At 37.5% G+C, this 16,413-nt stretch overlaps 1 long non-coding RNA gene across 1 annotated transcript; it reads right to left on the bottom strand.

Annotated features, from left to right (window-relative positions):
• Positions 1-2,691: 2,691 nt before the first annotated feature.
• On the bottom strand, positions 2,692-16,005 carry LOC311442406. The gene is made up of 3 exons (XR_014696631.1): positions 15,679-16,005; positions 7,152-7,190; positions 2,692-3,055 (listed from the first exon to the last, which is right to left on the bottom strand). It is a non-coding gene; the product is annotated as an uncharacterized lncRNA (long non-coding RNA).
• Between the last annotated feature and the right edge of the window lie 408 nt (positions 16,006-16,413).

Genomic DNA, 16,413 nt, shown 5'->3' with positions numbered 1-16,413 from the left:
TGATCACTGCAGACTGCATTCCCAAGTATACACAACAGGGAGCTGAATTAAGATCTTAAATCCCCAGTGTTAAGTGCTGCTTTCTGTGTTCAAAGATCAGAACTGTGTGCTGACATTCTAATTGGGAAAGGAAATACACAAAGGAAAAAAAATTGTAGCACTTTGCAAGCAAAATACTCCTCCTGCATTTTCTCACAGCCCCGTCTCCAAGCACATTTCAAAACATGGCATACAGAGTCATAGCTGCTTATGCCACGCTAGTTTGTTTTGCTTGAAATTTTGACATCATTTAATTTGATTATATCCAGCGGGTGAAAAGTTAATTGTTTGCTTGATTCTAGTGTCTTAAATACTTAGAATCCAAATACATGATTTCTCTGTATGCCTACAAACTTTGCAGAAAGTCAGCACATCTACATCAGAACTTGGCAAAAATAAATTGTAATACTTCTTTCAGGAACATGGATGATTCCTTCAAATCAAAACCAACAGGGATTTGTCTTCTAAGGTTTAACAGTTGTGAACAATTCTGCAAAACTAATGCAAACATCTCAGCCCCACAGGTAGTATTGGCTTGGTCTTCAGAGTCAGCTTTTGGAACTGTCCATCAGGCGCCTTGTCAGATGAAGGTGAGAATATTGTCTCTATCCCATCTCACCCAGTCCCTTGCAAAAGGCTGCCATTTAGCTTTCCATCATATTCCTTAATAGAGCAGTTTGGGAAAAAAATGTTCTAGAGTTACTTCTTGCGCCTGTAAACTGGAACTAAACTGTGCAAGTACTGCAGATGATTGATGGATAGAAGATTATTCAAATCACAGAACAGATGAGTGCTGAATATGTACTATGAACAGAATCTTCCATATATTTCAGACAAATCATTACCTTGGTGAAGTCAGGCTAGTGACTCAGGTTCCAAGTGAGAATCTTCCTAATTTCAGAAATAAATCATCAAGAAGTAGGGTTACAATTTACAAACCCAAGGTTTTTTGTTCGTTTGTTTTTTTAAGTGGAATTACAGAAAAAAGAAAAAAAAAAAAGTTATGCCTAATGAATTAGTGTTAGCACTTCCATTATAGAATTTTAATATTTAAAAGGATTTTTTAAATTTAACTGCTCTGATTTGAACTGCTGTGATTTCTGGAAAATGTCACACAGCCTTGTGATTCACTGTGTTTATCCAGCACTTTCCAGAAGCACCCTATGGGAACATTTCAGATTTTTTCACTGTTACAGATTTGGAGAAGAGCTGTGACTTAACACACCACTTTGTCATTCCTGCACTACTCATGGGCATTGTGGAGTAGGAAAGCCTACCTTTCTGACTCCAGTTTAATCTTTTGCCCAAATACCTTAGCATTATGGCTAAGTGGTGACCTCTGCCTGCACTCAAGTTGGCAGAAGCTGTGAAATCGGGCTTTGCATCGGGCCAAGCCCAAGACAGCAAGTTTTTCTAAACTCAGGTGAGCAACAGCCCTGCCTTCTGCCAGTCCAGAGGGGGAAACACAGCTACTGGGGGAATATTTCTTAGGCTTTGTGTGGGAAGGTTGGGCCAGTGCAAGTTAGCTCAATGAAATATTTTCCTTAAAGCCTCTAATTACCATCTGGCCAGGCAGTAGAGTTCCTCAATCATTCTAACATTTTAGGAATTGCCTTTTTTGAAGAGAGTCCCTCTTGTAAAGCATGCTTGTTTTCCTTATTCTTGGTTAGAAAACATCAGTTTGTGGACTAAGGGCTTATGAAAAATGCTGTATTAATTCATCACAGAGTGGGTCAAATTATTTTTCGTCTAAAGGGCCCATACACTTTTGGTGAAAAGGAGTATATGTCCTCTGGTTCAGCATGTGAGTGTGCACCTTTCACTGTTCCTGCTCCAGGTGCTAGCAGCTGATAAGCACATCCTTAAAAGTCAGGTCCAGAAGAATAAAAAGGCTCGTAGCAAGTTCGCATAACAAGCAGACTCAACGGAACCAGTTACAAGCATGTTTGGAAGTATTTTTTACTTTTTTTTTTTTTTTTTTTTTTTTTTTTTTTTTTTTTTTTTTTACAGTTTTCTCAGCTTTCTTGCTCCTGTTCATTACCCTGCTCCCTGAGGTGACTGGACTAGTTGCCCCCAGGCAGGATACCTGCAGGATGCAAAGAACTTCCCAGGAAGCAGCCATGGGAATGCTGGCTTAGCACTGCACATCGCCTCTTTCCACCGCCCGTGGTATTCCTACCTTCAACAGAGCTTTAGCAAGTTATCCACTTCACCACTTCACACAGCTGCATTTTCTTTCTTAGAATCTACAATATCGTTTCAAAATCCTTTTATCTTATCAGAGCTAATACGTGATTGCTCCATGAATATCAGAAGATCATTTTCAATCAGAATGAAATTTCTGTTGTGGCATCTTAGTGGAAAGAAACCCCTTCAGAAGTAACAATGAAACAGTAAAAACTGCTTTGTTATAAACCCTGCTATGTTAGCTGCACTAAATCCTTTATTCTTCGCCCCTTACACACACATCCTTTTCTCTCTAAAATATCTTTAGTTGTAGGAAAAGCAAGCAATACTGTAGGACTGCTGGAAATAAAAGTGATGTTCAGCTATCAAACAACAAAAGCTTTCCATATACTTTGATATATGTTATCATTAATTATTTTCAAATCTAATGCCAGAATGAAGCAGCATGTTTTTAAAGTAGCCTCCAAATGTGACCAAGTGTAAAATCAAAGATCCAACACCATTAGACCCATTTACTTTTTCACAGAGCACTAGAAAGACACAGAGTTCTGTATTTTGCTCCTTCTGATGAGTCACGGCTTATGACACAAAGACATTGTGCAGACTTAGTGTCTTCATGAAGATTAAGTAGTCTCATGAAATGCAATTAGAATGAATGCGTACTTGTCAATTTGTAATTACATTCAGAACAAACTTTACATTAACAGCAAAATTAGAATAGGGAATTCGTCTGCCATATTATATCTGTCCAGCTCATTTCCGTACAGCAGTGGGCAGAGATTCAGAAGAGAACACTCCTTTCTGATTTCAGCAGTAATCAATTTATGTCCTGAAGGAAAAAAAAAAAGTAGTAGCACGCAGCCAGGTATTAGGGCTGTCTCTGAAAACACAGGGATATTTGGGTCATATCTACTGAATCAGATGCTTCTCACTGGCTCAATGTTAACAGTGCCCCTGAATAGCCCAGTAAGTAAGCAAAAGGGATTTGTACAGGAAGGGATCTACTAAGAGCAAATGAAGCTCATGTTTACTGTTCATTGAATGAGCACTGAGGTTTGGGTACTAACCTACAGAATATGCTGGTCAGGCAAAGATAGACAAGAAGTCCAGCCAGCCCTCCACCACTACTTTTCTGATAAATTGATCTTAAATATCTAGACCAAGATTTATTTATTTATTTTGCTATTTAGTACTTCTATTTGTACCCCAGACAACTAACTCATAGCATTACTCCTACTTGATTTTCTTTGGAAAGTGTAGCAAAAAAGCATAACTTTTTATGATCATATTGATTGCCTCTTCCTCTGCTTCTTGACCCGGTTACATCCACCACTTGGGCATAAAGATACACCGATTTCTTTCAAATCTCCTTCAATAAAGAGCTGTTAGAAGAAACTGCTAGTTTGGCTGTTCTGCAGCATGCTGTGTGTTGCTACAGGACATAGCTACAGGGCTGCAAATGTTTAAAGCCATGTCTCTAGCACAGATCAGTCATACAGGCAAAAGCCAATACTTCTTCAGTTCTCCAAATCAGGTGATTCAATACTAAAAGAAGCATTCAAAATACTTGGCTTTGTCTTATACTGTGTGTTTTTAAACACACAGAAATAATGAGTGCTGGTTACTATGCCCAGCACACTGTGTTTTAAAATTAAACTGTTTAATTACAAGTTTTCTTCAGAAGTTCTACAACACGCTTTAATTCCTCAACACTAAATGCACGCGCAAGCAGTCAAGTACAAGACATTTTGCACATAAAAAAGTGCAGCTATTTCACATAGAAATATTCATTCTCTCTGCACAGGTAAGCAAGATGTACAGGGTAACAGAAAATTTGAGACAAGAATAAGAAGTACTATAACAAATAGGATTTTGTACTTCTATTGTACTAACGCACTTTACCCTCAACACTCATAAATGGCAAGGAGAGTCAAAATAAAGTCAGTTTTAGCATTAACCTGTTATTCAGCTACTGCAGGCAGTCTTAAATTATGGCCCTTATAAAATCATATATTACAAGCAAAGATTTTAACTGTCAAGACCATGTCAAAAGCAGTCAGGAACGTGTATCAGAAATTCTGAGTTTCTATATGGCAAGTTAAAGACTTAAGACTATTATACAACTATGCAAGAGCTCAACAAAAAAATAGCACATTTTTACCTAGTTATACTAATTTATACATTTCCTTGTCAAAGCTATAAATAAGTTATCTATACATTTATTTATAAACCACCCATCAGCATCTTGTTAAAATCAAGATTGTTACAGACATAAATGAAATGCCAGACTGAGCTGAAATTCTCTTCTAGAGCAAGCCAAAAAACTACTTGCTGCTGTGAAAGAGGAGGACCTTGATTTTCTTTTTGATCTCTGTTGCTTCTCTAACTCCCAAACACGTTCAACCATTGCTTGCCTGAGGCCCATCTGGTGCTTGTCTGCTGATGGGAGCCTTGACAGCTGAATTCAGATCACAGCGTTTTCCAGGTGATTGAACTGCCTCAGCCTACTTTGCCTGCAGGCAATGGCCAGAGCCTTCTGTCCAGAGAGGGTGAAGGGAGGCTCAGGATGATGGCGAGGAATGAACAGGAATGAGCAAAGTGCGAGACCTTTCTGCTTTGGTACCAGAACTGTCAATCCAGTGCAAGTCCATGAAGTTACAACCTTGTTTAATATTAAAGTTCTACTTTTTCCACTTACAAACTGTTGAAACTCATATCATTTAAATATGGCCTGATATTTGCCTATAAGGCTTATACGCAAAAATACATAATATGTATCAAAATGGAGATTAAAAAATTCTAAAAGCCTTGTCTGTTCCCAGTTGTTGAAGAGTTAGCCACACATTATGTTTCCCTTCTTACATGTTCTGTACTTCTGAAGTTCTTAATATAGATTTTCAACAGAAGCTAGTAACTCTCAACTGTACTGCAGCATTTACATTAAAATTTGGAAACAGTATAAATGAAGAAAGATTTCCTTTGTTTTAATCTGAAATGTCTGCATTTCTAATTTTATTATTTGTATTTGAAGTTCTGACTTGGTGCTCTTTTCAAATAAGCCTTTTGACTTCATCAGGTTCATTCTCCGTTGATGCTGTTCTACCACATCGCACATGAGAAAGAACCAAGATTTTCCTTCCATGGCTTGTTTTACAACACTGGCAGACACAAAACTTTTTTTCTGCTGCCAGAAAAGTCTACTACTTACTACTCTAGTAAGCATGCTAGAGTTCATCTAGTTCATCTTTCAACAAAGACTAGTTTTCTCTCTCATTAAAAAAAAAAAAAAAAAAAAAAAAAAAAAACACGAGTATAAACAGAAATCAAAAAACAACCACCTTGGTCTTCCTTTGGACTTCCAGGCTCAGTCTCCAGCAAATAAATGGAAAGGACAAGTCTGACCTATTGGAAGAAAAGCAGTCTTCTTCTAATTCTCTATAACAAGGTGCTGGCAGGAGGACATATTTAGGTACATGGTGCATCCTGCAGCCTTGCTGAGTCAGACACACTGCCATAACCTCGGCTGCTTGGCAAACTCTGCAGCGAGGTGAGGCAGGTTCTGCGATTCTGGACTTTTGCCAAGAAAATCAAGCAAGGGCACCTAACAGGAGATGCATCCTCTTATCACTTATACATGAGCTGTCTGTCTTCACATCACTTTCAAAAACAAAAACAACAAAGAGGTAAGCTTTGTGGGGGGGGGGGGGAGGGGAGAGAGAGAGAGTTCCTTTTTTTAATTTGTTCTGTTTGATTTTAAGGATACAACAATCTGTCACCATGGAAACTCTTCTAGACTGTACATGTTGCTATAGGAACAGCTTATTTCACTTACACAGCTCTCTCAAACAGAGAAATTGAGTAAATGCACAAATCAACAACTGCAAAACTGATTACTCTTTTCAAGTTCATTTTTGAGCAGACCAAGTTTTAAGAGAAATGAATCAGCCAGACATTTGGCAGCTGTCTGAATACAAATTCAATGGGCATCTGAAATAATATCTTTAAATAAACCATGTAATACACTCACTGGCTAAACCATGTAATACACTCACTGGCTATTGAAATCTCCTTGTTACTCAGTATACTACCATTTCTGAAGTGATTTCTCACTAGAAAAGAGCCTTACAGAACAAGGCTCTATTTTGCACTTGAAGAAAAAGTCACAATGTTTCAGTAATATACAATACATAAGCAGAAGAAACAGCCTGTTTTCCTGTCAGCCAAGATACAGTGAAATGAATGTATGTATTTAAGTCATGAAGGTTTCTTGCAGTGTAAGCACAGCACCACAGATCCCATCATTAACTCACACTGAACCCATAAAACCACTTCAATACGGGTTACACATATCAGTGGAGAATATATTCAGAGGCAGGGAAAGAAAATTTTAATGAAGTTATACAATTTGTTTCTGAATAAATAATAATAATTAAAAAAAAAAAAAAAAGATTGAGAAAAACATCAGATTCTGAATTTGAACTTTTTTTTTAAGGCTAGGACTTGTATAAATGTAGGCCAGTCGAATGTTCATCTCTTACAGTTTTTTAATGTTCAGTATGTTTGATCACTACAAATTTTCTGTTACTGTTCAAGTATAATAAAAAACACTCATTATTCCATGGCCAGAAAATTACAGCAATTTGGAATTTGATGGAAGACTTCACAGTCCATGAGCAAATCACTTTCTGAAGTTTTGTGACACTAAATATTATAGACATTGTTTCATGGACAAGACCTACAAAATCAAGACTAAAGCCTGTTACTGAAATAAAAACAGCACCCATAAATAAGAAAGCTATGTTTCTGTAATATAACACAGGCCTTCCCTTCTGCATTAACAAACTGATGAGTGGGGACAGGACCAAGAAAGCATGGGGCTGACAGACAGAGCAGTGATGCTTCTTTCTGGGGAAAGCCAGACTTACATGTCCACGTTCTCCATGGAATCCCTGGGTGCACAAGACCTCCAGGCAACAGGAGCAGCTCAAGGTGAACATTGCCAAAATCTACAGTGCAAGATGTGGGAGCTGGAGGTCAGGCTGGATTTACCAGAGCTTGGATAAAATGGAAAAATAATAATAATAATAATATGGGCTGTTTTATTCTGAAGGAGAAAACAGAAGCATGCAGTGAGTTGGAGAAATGAAGGGGGGTGGGTGAGGGAAGTGGATGAGAAAGAAAGGGGGAAAAATGTAAAGTAAAGTGATGAAATAATTGCTGGCACACTTACAGTATGAAAAGTACCCCCAAGAAAGATATATACATGAACAATTTTGGACATTTGATTGAATTAAAGATGGACATTCCTCTGTGGGTAAATTTTAGATGGGAGCGGTGTTTATGTCTGTCTGAATCTCAAATCAGTTTTTGCTACCTGCAGAATACACAAGACCTGAATTTTCGATGCCTGAATAGAAAGTGAATCTGTGACTGCATTTTAAATTATGGCTATGCTGCAGAAAGTCAGGATCTTCTCTGGCATTTTCGCTAGCTCACCTTCCCTTCAGGATAGCACAATTATTCTTTCTTACACTTTATTTTAATATTCTTCATCCTTGAGCTGTATTAAGGATATGACTACATTGAGAAAGAGCCTTTGCTCAGAGTATTACTGTAGCCAGCAGAAAAAAAAATGTTTTTTTTTTTTTTTGCATAGCCAGAGGCCAGATAAACACCAACTCTTACACTCTGCTCCACAGCAGGCGTTACTACAGGCAAAACAAACTCACGGAACTGATGGCATGCATCCGCTCGGATCAGACCTCAGAAGAAGCTGTGCTGTAGGCCGGCAGAAAGTTTCATAACACAGCAAGAGTCTTCTGCTGAAGATGACTCCAATATATTTTCCTCTGTTTGTTCTGTGGAAAACATCTTTTGGTATTTTGTAGCTCTGTTTTTTCCCCCAGTGCTCTTTGTAGATGAAAAAGAACGTTTGCTTAATGATTCATTTTTGTCTGAGATCTTTGCACATGTCACCATGTAAAAAAAAGTGCTCGGTGCCAAGCTGTGGAGTATCCCACATTGCCACTGACTTTCATTATTTGATTACTTAAACTACAAACCCGTTTTTTAAACCTGAGAATTGTATGTCTGCAAGTCATAGAGGGTTTTAAAGTCCAACCCTAAGATATTCATAAATATTGGCTATGCTATTAATGAAGGAAGTTTCTTTTCTTTTCTTTTTTAATTTTAAATATAGTTCCCAGGATGTCAATAGAAACACTTGACATTGATTCTAGCTCTGGAATGGAGCAGTCCTAAAGAAGCGAGATCTAAGCTAGCTTAATTGGCTTGAATTCTTCACAAATTTGGCTTAAAGTGGGTGAACTACTCAGTCAATACAGTATTTTGGGAGACTGTGCATTTTGTTCTGAAAACATGAATTTTGAGTGCTGGCATTTCAATTCTCTTGGAAGACAGCAGAAAGATAGATCTGAGAAGTGATCCTCCTACATGGCCAGAGACCAGCAGCAGAACGCACGAAGGAGCTGTGCTAACTGCTTCTGCACTTCTGCCAGGGAACATTTTACCTTGAAAAACTCACAAGATGCTTTGTTATCAGACAGTTAACTATTCAGATTGCCTTTAACAGTAAAAATGTACACATTTTATAGGAATGCCATTTCTGTGGAGAGATATACACACACACACACACACACACACACACACACAAAAGCGCGCACTAAAACCTAGTTATAAGATGGACAGATTTCACATAGCCAAGCTTGGTCCAAACACAGATGGACTTTAATCTTGTCCCCAAGCAATAATGATCCAGTATATATATCTATATGTACAGGATTCTACATTTAAATACAGGGTACCTCTACAGAGATTAAAGCCATCTTTCACTTGATACAGGAATATTTTTCTCCTTAGTAATACATAAATAAGTCTGCCTGTAGGTAGTCACTTTTGAACTCTTAGCAGCATATTGAAATGGAAACCTTAGAGTACTTACCACATAAAAAACCTAAAATATATAAATATATACAAATGAATATAGTGCTGCACAAATCTTAAAAAAAATACTCTCCAATATTCAAGACTATCAGAGTAACACATCAAATTTGGGCTTTCACGACCTATATCATGACTTACACTGAAAAAGGGTTAACAGCAACTTACTGTAGGAAGATCTCAAAATAACATATCAAAGATTTCTGACCCATGTATGCATAGAATAATTAGTTCACACAGCGTTAATGAAGCCCCATACAATCGATTTCTTTGGTAAAGAGTTAGCAGAGCTGTACAACCCTGCCTAAGCCTCAGTTTCCTCAACAATCAATACACATTTAAATCCTGACATTATTACTGCACACAGCAAGCCTTTCTAGAGCTGCCTCCACAAACCTTTTTAGCTTTACAAAAGTCTAATATGGAAGTGAAATGCTTGATTTTTTCTACTTAGAAACATTTGTTATTCTCATTTACTACAAAGACATAAGATAAACAACTAGTCCAGGAATCATCTGAATTTTAACTGTGTTTTAAGACACTGCTAATTAGAACCTAAGAAAGGCACTAAAAATACCCAGACATGCAGCTGACATCTTCCTGATCCAACTTCAGAACCTTCTGTGCTAACTTAGAAGCAGTGACTAACACAAGTGCTTTCAGTGTATGCCTTGCCATGAACAGTCACGTACAAGAACTATTTTTTCCAAAATAAGATGGATAACGGAGTTAAAAAATTTTCTTCTCCTGAAAACAAATTGCTGAGGTCATTCAAGAATTCAGTGAACAGAACGTGTCCAAAAGTTAATATACTCAGAAATCAGTAATTTTTAGTAGCTGGGAAACAGCTATTCTGATCTGTATTCAAGGTTTATCAATGCAAATGATTTTTATTTATTTAATCAAAAATTTTCCTGTTTTTTTTTTTTCGTTTTTTTTTTTTTCTTTTAGGCTTCTGGTAAAAGACTTTCCTTCGGCTTTGACAAAACAGAAAATGAAAAACAATAGTTCAAGAAGTAAATCTAAAAGGTACAGAAATTTTCTAGAACACTACTAAGTCAGAAAGAACAGAACTTTTTGGTCTGTGCATCATACCACACTTCAATACTGTTGTTACTTCAGATTAAACTGAAATACGATCTCAATATTTACAAGGTATTTCCTGGACACAAGATTCATATGCTAGTAGTAAGTTACTCTTCTGATTTCTCTTGTTTTACGTCTACCTACACTCTTAGGCAACAGCTAAAAATCTCCAACAAGAAGAAAATTTTGGAGGAATCTAAATATACTACAAGTAAGCTAACCTTTCTCATTGCCGAAAACAAGTGAGTTTGGTAGAAGGGTATCATACTTTTTGTACATTTTTTATTAGTGAATAAAAGAAGGGAATGAGAAGAACATACCAACTTGCTGAATAGTTTTCATATACTCAGATATGTAGTTAAACCAGAGATCCATTAGAAGTAGAGAATTAAATATTTTTTCCTAGTAACTTGTAAAGTGAAGCAAAGTACCTCTTCAGTAGGAAAAAGTGCCTAATAGTCTTGGGAACAATTTGCTTCTAAATTATTATTTGTTAGCTAATAATAGTCATCATAATCAGAAGAAAAACAGAGTACAAACAAAGTATAACCCAATATTTTTAGGACATTAAAATAAGCCGAAGTAATCCGCTCTATTCTTTTTTAAAAAATATAAGTTTTTCTGTAATACTTACTTATACACAGGATTATTAAAAATGTTAGAAAGTGGTTTTATGTAGATCCAAATAGAGCTGAGTGATATGCATCCTGACCCTTCACACATAGTTTTCAATTTTTGATCCTTTGAAAACAAGTAGAAATATAGTCTCCTGCTAATCCTAAACACCAGGGCAAGTAGGTCAGCATGTCCAAATGCAAACATTTCTCAAATTCAAATGATCAAGCTCAAAAGCTAAGAAAAAAAAAAAAAAAAAAAAAAAAAAAGAGAGAGAATAACCTTTTATTTAGCATTTGAAATGAATCACTTATCCACAATTCACTGTTTTTTTTACTACATTTCATCATGTAGTTGTCAGCCCTTGGAGCACAGTATTATAGTAATACAAAATGGAGGTTTAAGAACTAAAAGTAAACTAAATTTCACCTCAGGGGCAACTGCATGGGCTTTAGGTCCTGTCCAACCCAAACCATGCTATATAATCTATAATACAAGTGAGTGTTGTCAGAAACAATAAATTAAAATCTAGAGCCTCATTTGGATTAGAACCCAGAAAGGAAAAAGTGCTGCAATCAAGATTATGAAGGACAAAAGAATCTTCTTGATTAAGGGAAAACTATTTGTAAAAAACAAAATAAGTTGCTTTAAAATGACATTTTGAAAATCATTAACTGTGTGGCAGTCATTGTCTAGGTCTACACCTTCACCCATTTTTATCCCCTTTTGCGCATCTGGCACTTTGCTTTCTTCCCTCATCGCTTAACTTGCCTGGCCAGGTAAAGGAAAGCAGCAGTAAACTACTTGTTTAGTGACAGAATTGCAAAAAGGATTGTGGGAGATGAGCTCGTTGTGCTTTCACGCAGCCCGCACAAGCATTAGCTTAAAATATCACTGTAATGTATTTTTCAGTGTCACTTGCTGTTTATTCAGCTTAATGATCCTTTCAACTTTTTCTAGTGCACAGAATTTCAATGCTGCTTTAGCAATAGATGATAATGAGAATGTGCAACTTGGACTGGCTACAGTTATTAGGCTAATAAATAATCTCCTGTATTGAAACTACAACGGCCTTACTTATAAACAGATTCAAAATATTAGTATAGTAGTAATAACAAGTTAGTTAAACATACTTGAATTCAAATTGGTACAAAGTGTGTTGGAGGAACTTTACTGTACTACAGCAAACTACAAAATCTTACTCTCACAAACTGCTATGTAAGGAAATGCATCTATGCTAGTCAACTCTTGATCAACTCAAATTCAGAGAAATATTAAGGAACCATTGCAGAATACACAGCAGGCATTCAAAACTTCAACTTGTTACACCCTCAGACTAATACAGTTGCCATCTACACACATAGGAAAAAAAAGTCCTTAATAAGCGTTATGGTTAATTACACAATGTGCTGTTTCAGTTAGAATTACTGATGAAAGATTAAAAATGAGGATGTAGGGAGACATCCTATTACAGCCAATGTCCCTGGAAGCAATACCACTTTTATTTGTTACTGCTGTCACCTTCAGGAGGTGTTTCATCACTTACCTTACTACTTCTGTGAGTACAAGTCAGCATCTGGTATTGCTCTAGGTTATTGTCACTACAAATACAGTTAGAGTTCCATTATCTTTCTAGAGCCGGGGTTGTTAATAATTCAAGAGTTTTAAGATTGGAAGCAGTGAACGCAGGATAATGTATGGCTCCTGTTTGTTCCATCTACTAGAGGCACGAGGGAACACCTTGACTTGCTGCTGTCTGATATCACCACAGAAGAAGAAAAAATATAAAAAGTGAAACGTGCTTGTTGACATTTTCCTTGTCATTGTTATCCAAATACAGCAAATAAAGTGCAACTTCCCTAAAAACTCTCAGGTGGGACGCTGGTTTAAGGCATTTGGTAAGGAAAGTGACAGCGCTACCGATCATTTTGGAATAACAGGGGCTCCCAGCTCCCCCAGGGTTTCAGCTGGCAACATATGATGTGCGGGTTTATGTGGAGGTCAGTTCCCCAGAGCTTAAATATTGCTGGAATTAACTAATGAATTGGCCTGGGGTAAAATAGCAATACAGCACCTGCAAGAAAACAGCAGTTTGTCTCTCAGTGTTTCAGTGCATCCCACAAGTGTTAGCATTCACCTGTAAAATTGAGTTTTCCATACAATACCAGCCTGTCACAGAAATCCCTTCCTGCCTAGAACCAGGAGGCAGACAGAACCAAAGCCAGGGGGAGAGCCAGATTTTCAATACTAAACTGGTTTTGGTACTAACCACATTTTTATTTTTATTTATTTGTTTACTATAATCATTGTTAGGTAATAATCAGCTTGTTTATTGCAACTGGTAACGATCTCTCAGCAAAAGAAGAGTAATTCTTATGGTGATAATGGAGCTAGTTTCAGCAACAGGTCTGGAAGAGGCACCTGGAAGTACCCAGCTGTTTCTCTGTTCTTGTCAGAAGGTAGCCCCTTGGATACTGAGTCACAAGGTCACAAATAAGCTTGTGGGGGGTAAAGGGAAATGTTTACTAACAAAATGGAACAAGCCATGAAAGTTCCCTAAACACTTCTAAGTGGCCTTGTACCTTAAACTCTTCAAACCTAAGAAAAAAGATTTTGAACTCCCCCACTCTCTTGTTTAAAATTGATATTTTCAGTTAAAATCCCCAGGAGGTAAATTACCAGGAGGTAACTCAGGTGTGAGACAGAAACAGAGGACATCTGGTGGCATTTGATGTTACCGTATACAAACAGCAAGCCAATTCACACCTACGTGCAGCTGCACCAGCAAGAGTTAATAAATATAATGCATGCTTTTAGACAAAATATGTAGTTTTAACTGAGGGAAAAAATAAAATAAATACAGAAACAGATTTAAAACAAACAATATGATATGAGTTTCTGGTTCCAGATGCTGCCACTACTACAAAAAATTACTCTTTATACATTATAATGGTTACAGACACAAGTACTAACTGTCCCCATAGGAGGCTGCCATCTCCAGCAGACATGTGCTATGGAAAGGTAGGACAGATTTCCCACTACTATAAAGAACATAAAGTTGTCAGTTTCATTGGAGGGATATCCATGGAGACGAAACCAGAAGGGAAAATAGAAAGAGATTTTTCTTAGGAAGCAGCACCACCACAGCTGAGGTACTTACACCACCTAAAATGCAGCACTGCTTACGCTATGGAGACCAAATGCTGACCAGGTATCTCAGAAATCTGAGCCATGTTCCAAACTATCAGATCAACTCGTGTATTGACAGACTGTATGTATTAAGAACTCTGTATTGAGTTCATGAGAACAGTTATTTCTGAACTAGAAATGAAGATTTTGGTATTAAGATAACTGTGAAGATTTGACACTGAAACCTACAGCATGGAGCTTAGCATATGTGCTGAGCAGCACCTACCAACCACTTGGAATTCAGACACTGAACAGTCAATATCTGGGAGATTCCTTGACTCTGAGGAACTAGAGAACACCATGGCAGGGTAGAAACAGAAATTACACTTACAAATAAGCTTTCTAGTTATGTGGCAGGCTACCTGCATTTTATTGCCTGTGGCAAAGAATGAGAAGAAAAGGCTGAAGTTTAGACTTCTGTCATGCTCTCTCATGAGAAATATGCTACAGTATTAGAATTTCCTTGTCTGAAAGAGAAAGAATAAAAGCAAAAGAAGACTGTGACATACAGAATATTGTACTTTTACTACACAGCTTTAATACATGGAATCAATCACAGACAAGATTTAAAGGGAGAATTTTTTTTTTTTTTGGGGGGGGGGGAAAAAGTACTTGTATCTTTAAAGTAGCACTGTCAATAAATGAAGAAATCTTACCATCTCTCTTGCTTCCACCAGCACAAACATGTGTGGTAAAGCACATTGGTGACCTGGTTAAAACTAGACTGTTTAAAAAAAAAAAAAAAAAGTTGGCTTTAACCCACATCAATTCTCCAATCTGTTGCGATATGCAGCCACGCAAACACCTACACTGGTAAAAACGGATAGAAGAAAACTGCTCCCTGCAACAGCAGTGCTGGCTGACAGTGTAAATGAGACTTAAGACCTTCTGGTGTTTGCAGATTTTCTTACCAAAGTTAGCAAAGTAAAAGTTAAACTGAAGAACAGATTAGAGGCCAAGTTCAGAGTTGGTATAAGACATAAAATAACTTCATAAACTTCATATAGACTCTTCATAGGCTACAAGTCACAAACTATTAGTCTCAAAGCTACTTGTGCTAATGGAAACAAAATGAATTTAAAAGTCAGTAATGTACATAAGAAGCATATCTCAGATTTAATCTAAAATACATAAAAGCCAGTTAAGGAAATACACAGAAGAACACAGTGGTAGGAAAGCTATAAACCAAGATCTTAAGTTATATATAAGAATTAAAAAATAAATAAAAATCCACCTTGGGGGCCTCAAATAGAAGTTCTGAGCTGGTAAGATCAAGATTTGTGTAGAAAATTCTAGAATACTTTGACAACATCATTACCCGTGTTTTCTTTATAAACACAACCACTCAAACAAAAATATTCCAAAGGTATTTTTCCCTCTAGAGACTGCTTTGCTAACTTAGTTTTAAATATTAGTAAACACCATAATAATTGCCCTTTGAAATGCTACTAGTTTGTTCACTTGCAAACCAGTTTTTCATTTATTATTACTTATTAGAATAAGGTCATTCTGGGTCAATACTATCCATCCACCCACACCCTACATAAAATATATATTTCAAGATCTTCTACTTTTATTTTGATTTCATAAAGTTAGACTTACCCAAGGGAGATCTGGGAGATCTGTTGGACAGCATCTTCAGGGAAAGGGACCTGGGGATCCTGGGTGGACAGCGGGATGACCATGTGGCAGCACTGTGCTCCTGTGACCAAGAAGGCTGATGGCATCCTGGGGTGTATCAGAAAGGATGTGGTTAGTAGGTCAACAGAGGTTCACCTTCCCCTCTACTCTGCCCTGGTGAAACCACATCTAGAATATTGCATCCAGTTCTGAGTCCCTCAGTTCAAGAAGGACAGGAAACTGTTTGAGACAGTCTAGCACAGAGCCACGAGGATGATTAAGGGAGATCCTTGTGAGGAGAGGCTGAGGGAGCTGGGTCTCCCTAGCTTGGAGAAGAGGAGATTGAGGGTGACCTCATTAATGTTTATAAATGTGTAAAGGACAAGCATCAGGAGGATGCAGGCAGGTGCTTCTCAGTGACATCTAATGAGGCAAGGGACGATGGCTGCAGGCTGGAACATAGGAGGTTCCACTTAAACATAAGAAGCTTCTTCATGGTGAGGGTGACAGAACACTGGAACAGGCTGCCCAGAGGGGTTGCGGAGTCTTCTTCTCAGCAGACATTCAAAAACGTCGTGGGCTTTCTGTTTTCACAGCATGGGAGAAGTGTGAAGGAGCATAAAGCTGACAAAACCCGCCTGGATGTGTTCCTGTGTGACCTGATCTAGGTGTTCCTGCTCCAGCCAGGGGATTGGACCAGGTGATCTTTCAAGGTCC

This window comes from Aythya ferina (assembly GCF_964211825.1).
Source record: "Aythya ferina genome assembly, chromosome: 10".
NCBI classification, from domain to species: domain Eukaryota; kingdom Metazoa; phylum Chordata; class Aves; order Anseriformes; family Anatidae; genus Aythya; species Aythya ferina.
The sequence above is the reverse complement of the archived record's forward strand: the minus strand, read 5'-3'. Positions and strand labels throughout refer to the sequence as shown.